The sequence below is a fragment of the Chiloscyllium plagiosum genome, chromosome 25, assembly GCF_004010195.1.
Source record: "Chiloscyllium plagiosum isolate BGI_BamShark_2017 chromosome 25, ASM401019v2, whole genome shotgun sequence".
In the NCBI taxonomy this organism is placed as follows: domain Eukaryota; kingdom Metazoa; phylum Chordata; class Chondrichthyes; order Orectolobiformes; family Hemiscylliidae; genus Chiloscyllium; species Chiloscyllium plagiosum.
The window spans coordinates 19,506,723-19,521,925 of record NC_057734.1 but is presented as its reverse complement, the minus strand read 5'-3'; positions in this window follow the sequence as shown (position 1 = coordinate 19,521,925).

Sequence of the window (15,203 nt, the reverse complement as noted above, 5' to 3'; positions counted from 1 at the left end):
TGTACTCATTCTCTTCTCAAGGCTCTCTGTCATTTGATCTTGTACATCACCACAGTGGGAGGTAGTGTTCGCACTGTCACCGACATTAACCCTTTCAAACTCTTATGCTACATTACCTCCCTTTCCCATCCAAATCTTTATCCTTTTTGTCACATCCACTTTTACGGACTGGTCCATTTCCCACCAATTTTCTGACATCACAGATTCACTCACTTCACAATCTCCATGATCATGCTCTTGTCAGGCTTCAAGGCACAAGTAGTGGAATATTCCCCGGTTGCCTGGGTGGGTGCTGCTCCAACAACGTTCGAGAAACATATTACTATCCAGGCTAAAGGAGCCTGCTTCATTGGCAATACATCCACAAGCATCCACTGTCTCCAACAGCCGTCTGTGCTATCTACAAGATGCACTGCAGAAATTCACCAGAAATCCTTTGATAACACCTTCCAAACCCATGACTACTTCCAGCTGGAAGGGCAAGAGCAGTGAATACATGGGGATACCACTACCTGCAAGTTCCTCTCCAAACCACTGACTTCAAAACACATCGCGGTCCTTCAGTATTGCTTGGTCAAAGTCCTGGAATTCCCTCCTTCAGGGTAATGTGGGTCCACCCACAGGAGCAGTTCAATAAGCCAGCTAACTACCACCTTCTTAATGGCAAGAAGGGGCAGGCATTAACTGTTGGCCTGGCTTTAATGTGAGGCCCATGTCCCAGGAGTAAATAATTTACAAAAAGAAAATGGCTGGGACAATACTCAGGGTGGGTGGAATCAATGTCAGATTGATGGGTCAGATGTCTGATGGACGTGAAGACATTGAAAGCACAAAACATGAAACATGGGTTTGCACACTCCAGTGACATTTCATTTGCCTCAATGTCTTTGTCCATTTGCAATGCACACAGAGTGATTATGATTAAGGTACCTACTGCTGGTCAAAAGCAGATTGCATCATGCCATTGTTACTCGCAAATCTAACATTGTCATCTCAGTGGTGTAGAAATAGTGGCAATGACTTAAAAGAAGGTGAATGCAGGCTAAACATGTTCCATCGTTTGTACAATATTCTGGGTTGTGGTCGGACAAAGGTAACAATGCTGCATCATTTGTCACATAGGCATTCTGACAGAAGATACTGAATTCAATGATAAATGTCATGGTCGACATGAGTCTGAGATAGGAAGGGAGTCAGTGTGCAGCTTGCAATTCCTTTTCTATGAAATGTGTTGGTCACTCTGTCACTGCGGCACCTTCACCGAGTTAGTACATGTGTGGTGACCAGGGTTAAGGTGGAGGAAATGGCAGGGCTTTTAAAGACACGGTTTCATGGTTTGGACTGGTCTGGAATCCAGTCCAGTCCAGACAGAGTGTACCACATTTTCCTGGCGTGCTGTGATCTGCACAACTGGAGTAGGCGATGAGGCAGTGCTCTAAATGCTGAAGTGCCGGGTGAATGGCCATCCCACCTGAATGACAGCACCTCTGACAATGTGACACTCCCTCAGTACTGCAGTGGATTGTCAGCCTTGATTCTATGCTGAAGTTTTCAGATTCTGCTCCTGACATCCCAACAGATTGTTTGTCCGTGCTCCCTTTGCACTGATACTTCAAAAACAGTATTTAAATAGTTCTTCTTGCAGCTAACCCTTAGTGGCAGCAGGGTTTTGAGCCATTCTATCCCTCAGTGGGATCAGCAGCTTCCAATAGCGACCAGTCCTGGTGAGCTCAGTACTGAAGATCTGCCCTCAGCTTCAAATCTGCAGTCTGACCAAACAGGCACCGTTCCATGAGAAAGGATTAGCAGAGCCTTGGCTGTTCACCAAACACTTGTAAGTGGAAAATAAGTGGAAGCACATTTATGATGAGTTAAAAGAGTCCCTCGTGTCCCCTGAAGAACAGCTCTTAGTGATGCAAGCTTCATAATGCACATTGAATGCTTCGAGAGGCTTGGAGTTATCAGTAGCAACATAACCTTGAAATCCTGTACAAGTGCAGCTGGGAATCAATCCAAAGCTTCTTACTCACAAAATAATAAATGTGATGCCTGGGATGGCATGCAATAATGGGAGATAATGGGACTTATTTTTATTTCCACTGTGTTTAAAGAAAATCTCTCTAGTAAATAGCAATGTGTGCTTTGGAGTTTGACTCAGTTTTATATCTCTTTCTAAACGAACAGCTTTTGAACAGAGTCCAAGAATGACAACAACAGGTTATGCAAAAAAAAAACTGTTTTTGAAGGCTGAAATTTATGTGTCTGGAATCTCTAAGTTTGGAGCAAGTTCACAAAGTACATTGGCAATGCGTGTTGCCAAACAGGTATTGTTTGTGAGACCTTGTTTCAAACCATGCCTTTGAACTATGAAAGTATTCTAAATGAAACTTGGCAACTACTCATAACTATTTGAGCGGAAGTTCTTTATTGACTACTTTAGTGAGACCTCTAATTAAATTATTTTAAATATGGTGATAAAGTTATGGTATGGAAATGTTAGTGCATTAAGGTATCTAATGTTTATTTACTGTTGGTCTTCATTTTAGTTCATTTGGGCAGAGAAGACTGTACTCAGACCTTAAATATAATATGGAGAACAATTAGATCCACATTACATAATTCACACAATGTAATCCAAGTGCTTGAATCAAACTGAACTTCACAGGACACCACGTGTAATGATGGAAGCTAAACACCTTGTATGGGGTTTACTGCAATGTGCAGGTCTCACTGAACTAGCTTTTTAATATGACAATTCAAAATGTCGACTATCTACATTTGACAAAATCTACTTTTTTTTAACTTTTTCACTGGTGAGCAGAAGGATGATGAAAGATTTGCTAGAAATTTTCAAAATCATGAGGGTCTTGGTAGAGTAGGTAGGGAAACTGCTTCTGCTTGTGAAAGGACTGAGAACCAGTGGGCACGGTTTTAAAAGGTTTTTGCAAAATAAATGAATGTGAAGTGAAATAAAAGACTTCTTTCACACAGTGAGCAGTTAGGATCTGGAATGTGCTGCCGCAAAGTGTGGTCAAGGTATTCAAATGGGTGTTGGATGATTAATTAGATAGAAATGTGTAGTGTTATGTGGAAAAGGGCCGGAGTCTGACATAAAGTCAAAATGTTCAGAGAGTTGGGACAGACACGATGGGCTGAATGGTCTCCTTACACATCACAATAATTCTATGATTCTATAATTCACTCCCACTCATTAATACAACAGAAATAGACATTGAAAACTTTGTATCAGATAATGTTCCAACAACAATCCCAACAGCTAAGAAATACAGAGCTTTTCACAGAGTCAGCCATCCCAGTGCGGTTCACAGAAATCTTACCAAACAGAATTTTTTCTGAGCCACATAAGGAGACATGAGTGTAGCTAAAATAGGCAGGTGTTAAGGAGAATTTTAAAGAAGGAAAGTGAGGTAGATGGATGGAGATCGAGGTGGAGTGAATTCCAGAGCTATTGGCCCTTGACAGCTAACATCACAAATGGCAATGGTGGAGGGATAAAACTCCGCAATGGTCAGGAGGCCAGAATTGGAGCAATTTCCAATATTTTGGAGGGTTGTAGGCCTCAAGGATGGGGTGGGGATGTGGGGCTGGAGCTAAGGTATGAAAGCATTTGAAAACAGGTATATGCTTTTTTAAATCAAGGCTGTGAGTAACTGAGAGGGAATTCAAAGGACAGCATGGTGGCTTGAAGGTTAGCACTGGTGCCTCACAGCGCCAGGGACCTGGGTTCAATTCCAGCCTCAGGCGACTGTCTGAGTGGAGTTTGCACGTTCTCCCTGTGTCTGCGTGGGTTTCCTCGGGTGCTCCGGTTTCCAAACACAATCCAAAGATGTGCAGGTTAGGTGAATTGGTCCTACTAAATTGCCCATAGTGTTCGGTGCATTAGTCAGAGGGAAATGGGTCTGGGTAGGTTACCCTTCAGAGGGTTGGTGTGGACTTGCTGGGCTCTGTAGGGAATCTACAATGTAATTCTATGAAATGTAGGTCAGTGAGCACTGGAGGGTGAAAAATAACATGATCTGGTGTACATTAGGAGATGGGCACTCACAAAATAATTTTCATTCTTTGTTAGAAGCTCAACCTCCATTCATGTTTTAATCATCCAATTGGGGTCAATTTACCTAGAATCAGACCATATTAGGAAACTTCACTATGGCGTCATCCATTTGGTCTGGTTAAAATCCCCACCGTTTTGTGAAAGGTCTCTCTTGGTAGATGCTGTTCACTCAAAGAAATTATCCAGGAGGTAAATGAGGCATTTTCATGAGGGAGGAAGGATGCAATATTTGCATTGAGTTAATCGATCTCAGCAACGTAGAGATTCAAGTTGGCTTCAACTCCATTAATTAATTAGAGGAATATGGTTCAGCCTTACTGCATCTAATTGGTGATCCTTGATGGAATTGTACATTGTTGAACACTAATTTGATCTCTGTATTATTAACTCTAAAGTCCAGAAACTAGATAATAAACAAGCACCTCAGTCTGTGATATGCTGGATGGAGTTGGAAGATACAAGTGGTGACAAGGGCCAAACTTAAAGATTTCTCTTTGCAAAGGCGATTGACAGATTTGATGCTTGGTCTAATGCTCCCTATCAAAGTTGGGTTACCTGAATGTATCTTTAGGAGAACTAACTTGTCCTTACCTATTTTAAACCATCAAACAGTCATTATTCCAATGGAATCTGGAGGTGAGAGCAGATGGCAGATTGACTGAAGTGCAGGTGGAAGATGGCTCTGTTCCAAGTGGTCTTTAAGATAGAGAGGTTATAGAGTTGGAATCTCAGCTTGTCATCCAATAGGACAATTAAATTGAAAACAATTTGGTTCAGGTTGACAGAATCAAGGGCAACAGAATGGATAATGGAATGGGGACAATTGAGAAGCTCCCTATCCCATGGAAGATACAGTGTACATGTCCCTTTAAAAGACAAACCTATGTATTCGAGAATTCCCGGAGCTGGAATGAAGGCAGCCCTTCAGGTCTGATACATTGTGCATCCCTGCTGTGGGGGATATTTCTAAGTCCAGCAGTTTCTAGTGTTTGGACATTTGTCCACATAAGTCACGGCATTAGATGCTGTTGACTGAGCATTCAATGCATTTCAGTTCAAATAGCAGCCAGTTATTGACCTGTGCATTCAGTGATCAATACTAGGCTACCTCATAATCTTAGCCACACATTCAGCTCCAAATGTGATCAATGATTTGTCAAATATGTGACTAATTGGGAGAGCCTGAAACACTAGGTACAGGAAATAAAGTTGCCTTTCAAAGGAGAGATATTTCAATTCATTTTGCAAACATCATTTTATTTCTCTGACGTTATCTCCACAGAGAGACATAGGATGATGCAGTTTAACTCTGCATTAGATGTCACCTCAGCCTGTAATCCAATCAAGTGTCCAAATAGATGTGATTTATATTCTGGAAACTGAAGTGCAATTAGTCTTTGGTGTGAACTGCGGGTGGGGGGCATGCTTAATATTTCCCAGACGGCTGCTTTCTCCAGGCACTCACTCACTTTCAGAACTTTTAACTTAGCACCAGAAATGAATTCTCCTTCATCTGCTGGTTTATTAGCCTATATCTTTCCAGCAGAGTGGGAATCTTGCTGCTGATCTGAGAATATCCAATTCACTTCCATGATCACAAATATTGCCTGAAGGCATAGTTTATTAACCGTGAGCAGCCAGAGCTTCTCTTTAATGTCACACAAAATGAGTGATCCACAATTTCTGTATTTTACTCTAGCATCCCTTTTACGCCCCTGAGTTCCACTTGCAGAATCTATCCATTCCCTGCTCAACACCTCTTCACATCTCTGATTTTCTCCCCTCCTTTATTGAAGGGACGGATTCTCACTGAGGTACCACCTTAAACATAAGAGGCAGAAATATAAGACCTCACCAACAAATCCATTAGGACAAACAGGAGAATGTTCTTTATCCAAAGGGAGTTAGAAGATAGAACTCACAGCCAAAAGCAATAGTTATAGTGCATGACATTGGTGCATGTCAATTGGATAAACATAGAAACATAGAACCTCAGAGCGGGAGTGGGCCATTCATCCCTTCAATCTTGCTCTGCCATTCAATATAAGTATGACTCATCCTCTATCTCAGTGCTGATTTCCCACTTTCTCTCCATTCCCCTGGATGCCTTTAACATTTAAATGTACTTGAATATACTTAGTGATGTGGTCTCCACAGCCTTTTGAGGACGTGAGTCCACATGTAGACAGATGAACACATGAGGAAGAAAATGATAGAGGATTTTGTTCAGAGTATTGGATTTAAAAGGATAGGAAAAGGCTCACTTGGAGCATAAGCATCAGGGTAGGCCAGTTGGGCAGAATTTCATGTAATTCGACTGCGACAGAATAGCAAATGGCTATTCCTAGATTTGAAATCTTGGATAGTGAGGACAGCAAGCCATGAAATCATTTAAAAAATTTCAATGATCACTATAAACAAGGCTAGGCCTCTCTTCATTTGGTAGCCACATTCAAACACTGCTCAGTGTTAGTTAGTGATGAGTGAAAATGGCTGGTGTATTCACCCTACTCCCTGCTAAATTAACTGTAAGAGAAAACTGCATTTTGATCACTGCTCCATTGGAGGAGCAAAAGATTGATCTCCACACACTTCAATTTGCCATCTCTGCCCAAAGTGCCCATTGAATCATAGCAACACGAATTGAGGTTTTTGCTGGAAACACAAAATTTCATCTCAATTCTTGGCCCCCATTGATTAAATTTGTAAACAGGAAATTCAGGGATAGAGCATTCAGTTCTGTTTTAGACATCAACAACATTCTGAATTGCATTTAACAATGTTTATTAAATAACAGGAAATTAAATTTAACAGAATTGTTCATGAAAAATGAATCAAACGTTGGCTGCATTACACAGGCTATTTTTAAAAGAAATGTTCTTTTTGGTATTAGGATGTAGATTGTGATAAAAATAAAACACTGTTGGCTAGTTTTTGCTTGGTGTATTTAACTAAGAGTGCACAAATAGTTAAAAACAGAGATGACTCACAGAAATTATGGGCGGAATTGTCCCCTTTTCCAATAAAATGTTGAACGGTGAGATGAGATTCTCACTAGTGAGTGACAAGATCCTAATTACATGCATAGGCATGCATTAACATTCTCATTACAATGTCATCGTATATCATTGATATGCAGATTCCCATACCCCACCTGCTGGATAGAAACTAGATAGCAGCAATTCCTGACAGGAAACTCGGAGCAGTAACCTGACGACTTCGGCTTGTCACTTACTCCTCTGGATTTCCATCAGTCAGCAACTTCTCAGGGCAGCGATCACATTCACCACGTCCATTCATCAGGTCCCCATTGGCAAGGCAGGGTGCTGATTTGCCAATGCTTATGTAGTGATTGGAACCAGGTGGATCTTCTTGACTATGAGATCATTGAATGGGGTTTTTAACCTGAACTAACCAGGGAGCCTCAGGTGACAAATATGCACAGGGGTTTCGGAATCTCCTCAGTTCAGGGACTGACTCCATGCTGGCTGGCCACAGACAGTTATTGTGTGCAAGTAAATAAAGGGTTACTTGGTGATGGGATAACAGCTTCTGTACAGATAGGTTTAGGGGCAACTGTGGACTGCCAGTGCTTGACTGGATGCATGGCTCGAGTTCAAAGATGGCGTCAGTTTGAGGAATCCAGGAAGGTCCTGGCAGAGGCCACAGTTCCATCTATGGGTGGATGGGAGATTACAACAAGTGGGAGACATGGGTAAATGGTGAGTAGGTAATGAAGCCAGTTTGGGAAGATAGCATGAGAAAATCAACCAAGCTTCGTGGAGAGAAATCTTCTGTGAAACCCATCAAATCTGACACTTAGCTTATTTCTGGTAAAGATTTAGTCCCGAATGTCTCCCAATTGTGAAACATTTTGTTAAAATAGAAATCCATCTCAAGGTGCGAGCAAGATGTATAATTAATTGTGTAGGTTTGTCAAATTTTAAAAACAAAATAAAGGAATGTAAATTCTGCTGAATCTGTCACTGTTTCATCAATTTACTCCTGAGTCAGTCTATGGCTTTCATACATACAAAAAGCTTTCATGCAACCTCCTAGCTAATCTACATTAAACGTTTGAATATTAGTTAGCTAGATACTCCTATAGTCACTAGTAGTTATAAAAAGATCAATAGTTCTTACGGTTAGGGAGGGCTGACTATCGAGAGTGGAATCCACATTGGTCGTTGCATTATGTAACACAGCATGCAGCCTTATGTGGATTGCCAACATTGTGCTCCTTCAGAAAATTGCTGCTTTGTCAAATTGTACAGCCCCTCATGCATTTGTCAGCTGCCCCATGGTCAAACAGATGAGTTGCGATACTTGGCCAAACAATGTATCTCTGCTGAGCTTCACAGAGCCAATTAGTAGATTTTCACTGCTCCCTCAGAGGCATTTTCAAATGATTTTTATCACCTGAAATTTCAGCACAGTGAGACTTTAACAGCAACAGTTTAAGTACAGTGGTGGAACTTAACTGCAGGTGGTATAGCTCCGTGATGATTTCGCTGGTGAATTGAATCGTTTCTCAGAGAACTGGAGACCTGAGCCTCACTTCCTCTGGTATTGGATTATATGTGTAGAATACTTCAGGTGCAGGTTAAACAGCTCTTTTCACCTCTGTTCACTTAGGAAGCAGAACTGTGGAGGAATTTCCAATAGAAAGCCAACAATGTGGCAGGGAGGTTAACAGGCACCATAGCAGGAGCCTCAAAAGGTTCATGAAAAATCTCAGTGGGAAAAACACGAAAGGTTTTGGATATGAGAATGTGGCAGTCAGACTATTGATTTTTTAAAAACTCATTTCCATCACATATCATCATATGTTCGTAATGAATTGCCAATGACCTGAAATTGAAGCTCTCTCTCTCTCTGTCTCTCTCTTCAGTGAAGCAGTCTGATCAGCATTTCTTTCCTTTTCATTTTAGATTTACAGTGTCTGTGGGATTTTATATTAATATTGTCTCCATGGGCTTCAGTGTCAGCAGCATTCACTTGTAAGAATGCATGCGTGAAATGCACAGAACTAATGAGACTTTACAAAGCTGTATGCATGTTCAGTTAACTTGTTCCACTGCAAATTTCTAAGCCCACTCTTATATTACAAGATACCTCCAATGAGGGTGTTATATGATCACTGGGAAGATAAAACAATTAAAACCCAGAAGATTTTTTAAAGGCATTTGGACACACAATGTGGGCATCATTGGCATTTATTGTCCATCCCTATTTGCCCTTGAGAAGGTCGTGTTTAAACCACAAGTTGTGACAAGCAGTTCCCATAGTAAATGCAGATATGAGAATCTATACATGCAACCACATAAAAATAAAGACAGACTATTATTTTCAAATGGATACCAAATAACATGTACATGACCATTTCAAGTCGTCCCACTGCATCGAACCCTGAAGATTGCTTTGCAACTTCTCACGTGTGATACATTGGGAGCTTAATTAGTATTTTCAAAGAATCAATAAGTATGTTTTGCACTGCTTTTACAATGTATAATGGAAAATGCTTTGAATAAAAAATGATCCCCAGTCTTTGCTTTCTCACCAACAGATGATACAGTCTCCCATTTACAAGTAGTCTTGTCATTTCTTCATTTATTTTTCTATATTGCTGCTGGCTTTGAGCTATTGTTGCATGTATTTCTGGGTTTGGGTATTTCTTTGGCAATAGCCCACAGTTGCATGCAATTAGAGACAGTGTCCAAATGAAGTTTCATGTAGCACGGGCACATGACAGGTTAACAATGTCAATCTTCATCAGTGTCATCGCTATAAAAGGCCGTAAGGCTCTGTGTAAATGAATCTCATAAGACAGCAGACTTTAAAGTGGATTATTCAGTCAGCTCAGCCAACACTGCAATTGGTTCTCTCTTCATCTTTTGCCAACCCCCTTTGTTAATAGTGCAATATGTCAGAAGGAAAGTGCTCAAAAAGTCTGAGAGTGATTCAGCCCTATAAGTACTGCCATGCTAAAAACTCAAAGAAATGTGAATTGCAACCATAAAGTCAAACTGCAATTGATAATTTTTTTCCTTAGGTTCTACATTCAAAATGGGAGAACAGACGTTAACATTAATACTTTGCAAGACTTTACATTTATATCATGTCTTTAACATCATCAATTTATAGGATGAGAGAACAAATTTTGAACAACTTGACAGTGGAAGAGAGAGTCACATCTGAAGTGAAAAGTCTTCAAAGTTATGGTGGAAAGGAATGCAGTACAACAAACAGTTAGGCAGAGAATTTTAATGCATACATTATGATATCTGAATGTTCTGTTACCTGCAATGGTGTATGAGGAGGCTGGGAGTGTGGCACATCAGACCAGGGCCAAGGGAACAGGCTGGATGTAGAAGTGAAGAAGATTAAAGAGTTAGAGTCAGATGAAATAACGGATGCTTATTTCAGTGAGGATAAGAACTCTGTCATCAGAAAATAAGCAGTTATGATTTTATATGCTTCTGCAAGATTGGGGCAACAAATCACACATTAATGACAAATTTCGTTGAAGTACGTATCATTTAATTAGCACTAACCATCAAATATTAGTCAAATAAATCCTGAGGTTTCTAGACTACTCCAGGACACTAAGAGGAACAAATAGCAGTGACACAAATCAAAATCTACCCAGGGTTCCTGGTGAGTACCATTCCTTGTAAATGCTCTTCACCAAAAGAGTCTCGATTCCTTCAATGCATATTGCCACCAAACACAAGTTCTGTTCCAAATGGCAAAGTTTTCTTTACTCAAAATAGTGAATTTAATCATAAAATTAAAAATAATTGAAAATAAGTTATGATCATTAGGGAAGAAGGTGGCTTCACTGAAGAATGAGAATTTTTCTCATTTCATCAGATTGAATGAGAGCCAGTGTAGAGGTGTTTCCAGTTATGCTCTATAACTGTGTTGGACAACCCGGAGAAATAAGATAAACATTTAGGAGGAGATTCTTGCTTTGGACCTCCAAAACAAGAAGTTTTTGAAGTTTTGAAGCATCATAAATTACTTTAGGAATTACTTGACACAGAAGCCATATGTACCAAGAAAGTCTGAATGTGGTCATGTGAAGAGACAAGAAAAACTGCTATTGTTCTTCTTTGAGGGGAGAAGATTAATGGGAAATTTAACAGAACTGTACAAAATCGTGAGGTGTTTTGCTTCTGTAGACTGGGTGAAATGTTCTCCACTGACAAGAAGTTTGGTAGCACGAGGATACAGATTTAAGATAATTAGTTCCACTGCCAGGGAGGAGGGTGAGCTGTGCGGAGGATATGGAGCTGCTGCAGTGTGATTTGGACAGGTTGGGTAGCAAGTGCAAGGCAGATACAGTAGGAGTGGATAAATGTGACATTATCCACTTTTGTAGATGAAATACAAAGGGCAGATTATTATGTGAATGGCTGTAAATTGAGAGAGGGGAATGTTCAACAAGACCTGGGTGTCCTCATGCAGCAGTCACTGAAAGTAAGCGCACAAGTACAGCAGGCAGTGAAGAAGACAAACGGTATACTGGTCTTCATCTCGAGAGGATTTAAGTACAGGAACAAGGATGTCTTGTTGCAATTATACAGGACACTGGTGAGGCCACACCTGGAAAATTGTGTGCAGTCTTGGATTCCTTATCTGAGGAAGGATATTTTTGCTATAGAAGGAGTGCAGTGAAGGTTTACCACATTGATTTCTGGGATGCCAGGAGTAACGTATGAGGAGAGATTGAGTTGATTCGGATTGTACTCACTGGAGTTTAGAAAAATGAAAGGGGATGTCATTGAAAACAAAAAGAACAACAACTAGACAGGTTAGATGCAGGAAGAATGTTTCCAAAGGTGGGGGATTCCAGAATCAAATGACATAGTTTAAGGATAAGGGGTAAACATTTGAAGGTTGAGATGAGAAGTTTCTTCTCCTAGAGAGTGGTGAGCCTGTGGAATTCACTACCACAGGAAGTGGATGAGGCCAAAACATTGTGTTGTCAAGAAGGAGGTGGCTAAAAGGATCAAGCGATATGGAGAGGTGAGCAGGATATCAGGTATTCAGCTCGATGATCAGCCATGATTATATTAAATGGTGGAGCAGACTACAGGGGTTGAATGGCTTACTTCTGCTCTTAACTTATATGTCTATGTTTCTGTGGGAAGGAGAAATATTTTCACTCTGTGTGTTGTAATGAACAAGAATGCAGAGCATAAAAACATAGAATATGGAAGAAATCGGTCCAATAACATCTTTCAGAAGGGAATGGGACATAAATATGAATTCCAGAAGCAGAGATTACAGGGTACAGGGTAAGCCATTTGGACTGAGATAAGGAGAAATTTCTACACCTAGAATTTGGTGAGCTTGAGGAACTCTCTGCCACAGAAAGTGGTTGAGATTAAAAATGGAATGCTCTCACGAAGGAGTTAGATATTGATTACAGCTCTGCGTTCAACACAATAATTCCAGACAAACTCATCTCCAAACTCTGAGATCTAGGTCTCAGCTCCCCATCTGCAACTGGATCCTCAACTTACTGATCTATTGATTGCAATCAGTGAGAATAGGCAACAACATCTTCTCCACCATAATCCTTAATACAAGGTGCCTTGGAGGTCCCCTATTATACTCCTTACACACTTACTGTGGCCAAATTTTGCTCCAACTGACTTACAAGTTTGTTGATAAAGCCACCAAATGGAGGTTGGATCTCAAACGATGATGAGACAGAGTACAAGAAAGAGATTGAGTGCTTAGTGGCATCGTGTAAAGACAACAATCTCTCCATCGATGTCAGCAAAATGAAGGAGCTGGTCATTGACTTCAGGAAGCGGAGTGGAGAGTACATTCCTGTCTGCATCAATGGTGCTGACTTGGAGATGGTCGAGGATATCAAATTCCTGGGATTGACAATCACAAGCAATCTGTCCTTGTCAACCTATGTTGACACTATTGTCAAGAAAGCACAGCAATGGCTCTACTTCCTCAGGAGGCTAAGGAAATTAAAGATTCTTACCAATTTTTATAGATGCATCACAGAAAGCAACCTATCTCAGTGTGGTGTGGCAACTGCTCTTCCCAAGACTGCAAGATACTACAGAGAGTTGTGAACACAGCCCACTCCATCACACAAACCAGCCTTCCATCCATTGACTCCATTTATACTCCCGTTGCCCCTGGAAAGCAACTAACATAATCAAAGACCCCTTCCACCCTGGTTATACTCTTCAATCAGGCAGAAGAAATAAAAGTTTGAAAACATGTACAAGCAAATTCAAGAACAGCATCTTCCACCCTGATATTAGATTTCTGAATGGACCTCTGAAATGTTAATTCGGCTCTTTCTTTCAGCAGCTTTAACACTGTACTCTGTATTGTGTTCTGCTATGCTGATGTGCTTTATATGGTACGATCTGCCTGTATAGCAGGCAAAACAACACTTTTCACTATATCTAGGCACAAGTGACAATAATGAATTAAATCAAATATTGTTCACGGGGTTAAAGGGATCAAAGAATATAGGGCAGAAACAGGATACTGAGTTGGATGACCAACCATGAACATACTGAATTGCGGAGCAGCCTTGAGGGATTGAATCTCCTCGGATGCTGCCTGAACTGCTGTGCTCTTCCAGCACCACTAATCCAGAATCTGGTTTCCAGCATCTGCAGTCATTGTTTTTACCTACCGGACTGAGTAGCCAACTCTAGCTCCTATTTTCTATGTTTCTAAAAGGAAGGATTTGTAGGGTTATGGTGAAAGAAAAGAAAGGGGGGCGGGGGTTTGATGCAATGCGAATGTCGATTTTTCAGAAAGCTGCACAGGCGGGATGGGCAGAATGGCCACCTTATGTGCTTTATAATTTCAGAGTGACAAGATGTTCACTGATCCACTTTTACTGTGAATTCCTGCAGAAAGTGAAGAACTGAATTCCACACATGCTCACCTCCCATGTTTGAGCAGCAAACATTGTGTAAAAAAATGCATGCTACCTGTCGAGTTTTACATCACACCTTAATAGGTTACTTCAGTTCAGAATAATATATTCTCACATCGAACAAATAGAGAAATGCAGCCTGCCATCTCCTACGTAAATGTATTCAAAAGGGAGTGTTGTCAATTAAAATTAATTTGAGTTTATCTCCTTGTTTTCCTGAGCTGGCTCAGAAGAGAGAGAATATGACTTGTATTATTGTATGTTTACTCATAATACACACATCTCCTGTCACTACCTGCTGTTTGTAACTACACACAACAAATAATGAAAGTTCACTGCTTTCACTAAGAAGGCTGCTAGCTTCAACAAGTCAGCCCTGATACCCTGTTAACGCCTCCAGACTCTGCGTGGGCCGTACAAGTCAGTTTATGTATGTAAAGAGGCAATATACTTTCATCATCTCACCGACACCTACCCACCCGCACAAGAAATCAAAATTGTCACACAAAACAAAGATCTGATCTTTTCACTGTCGCTGCTCCGATTAAAAGAAGTTTCATTGGTTCTCCATCTTTCTGATGAGTTCAGCCAACAGAAACTCAGTGGAAAGTAATGAGGGGGAGTTTAGAGCTTAAATTGTCCCTTCCTCAAAAGCCTCAGCTGTACTATTGTCAATTTTCTGGAAGTGGTTGTGCTGGATGGGACAAGGGAGCAGTGTGCTTTGCTGCTGCTCATGATCTGAGAGTGCTCCATTGGTCAGTGTGGAAGAAATTAAACTCTTCAATTAAGCCACTGTCACTGACCTGAGCCTCTGGAGGTATTCACCTTGAGGGAGGCAGTGCCCTGCATTTAACCAGTGCTTAGTGACCAGATTATCGAGTTGCTGTACAGTTTGATAAATTGCAACAAAATTAATTTTGCTTTGTGACATTATTCCATGTATTTGGGGATTTGGCAGGGAGGGGATGGACTATTTTACAATTCCTTACACTTACAGAGTCCATTTTAACCAACCATTGCAGATGGGACAGTATCATCTGACTCTTCATACTCTCATGCTCCTGCTCACCTTGATGAGAGTCTCGATACTTGAGCATTAGAAGCCCATTTTGGATCAGGGGAGCATATATCTCAGAGGAACTTCAGAAGAATGATCCTGGAAATGAAGGGTTCATCATATGAGTCGTCGTTCAGGAT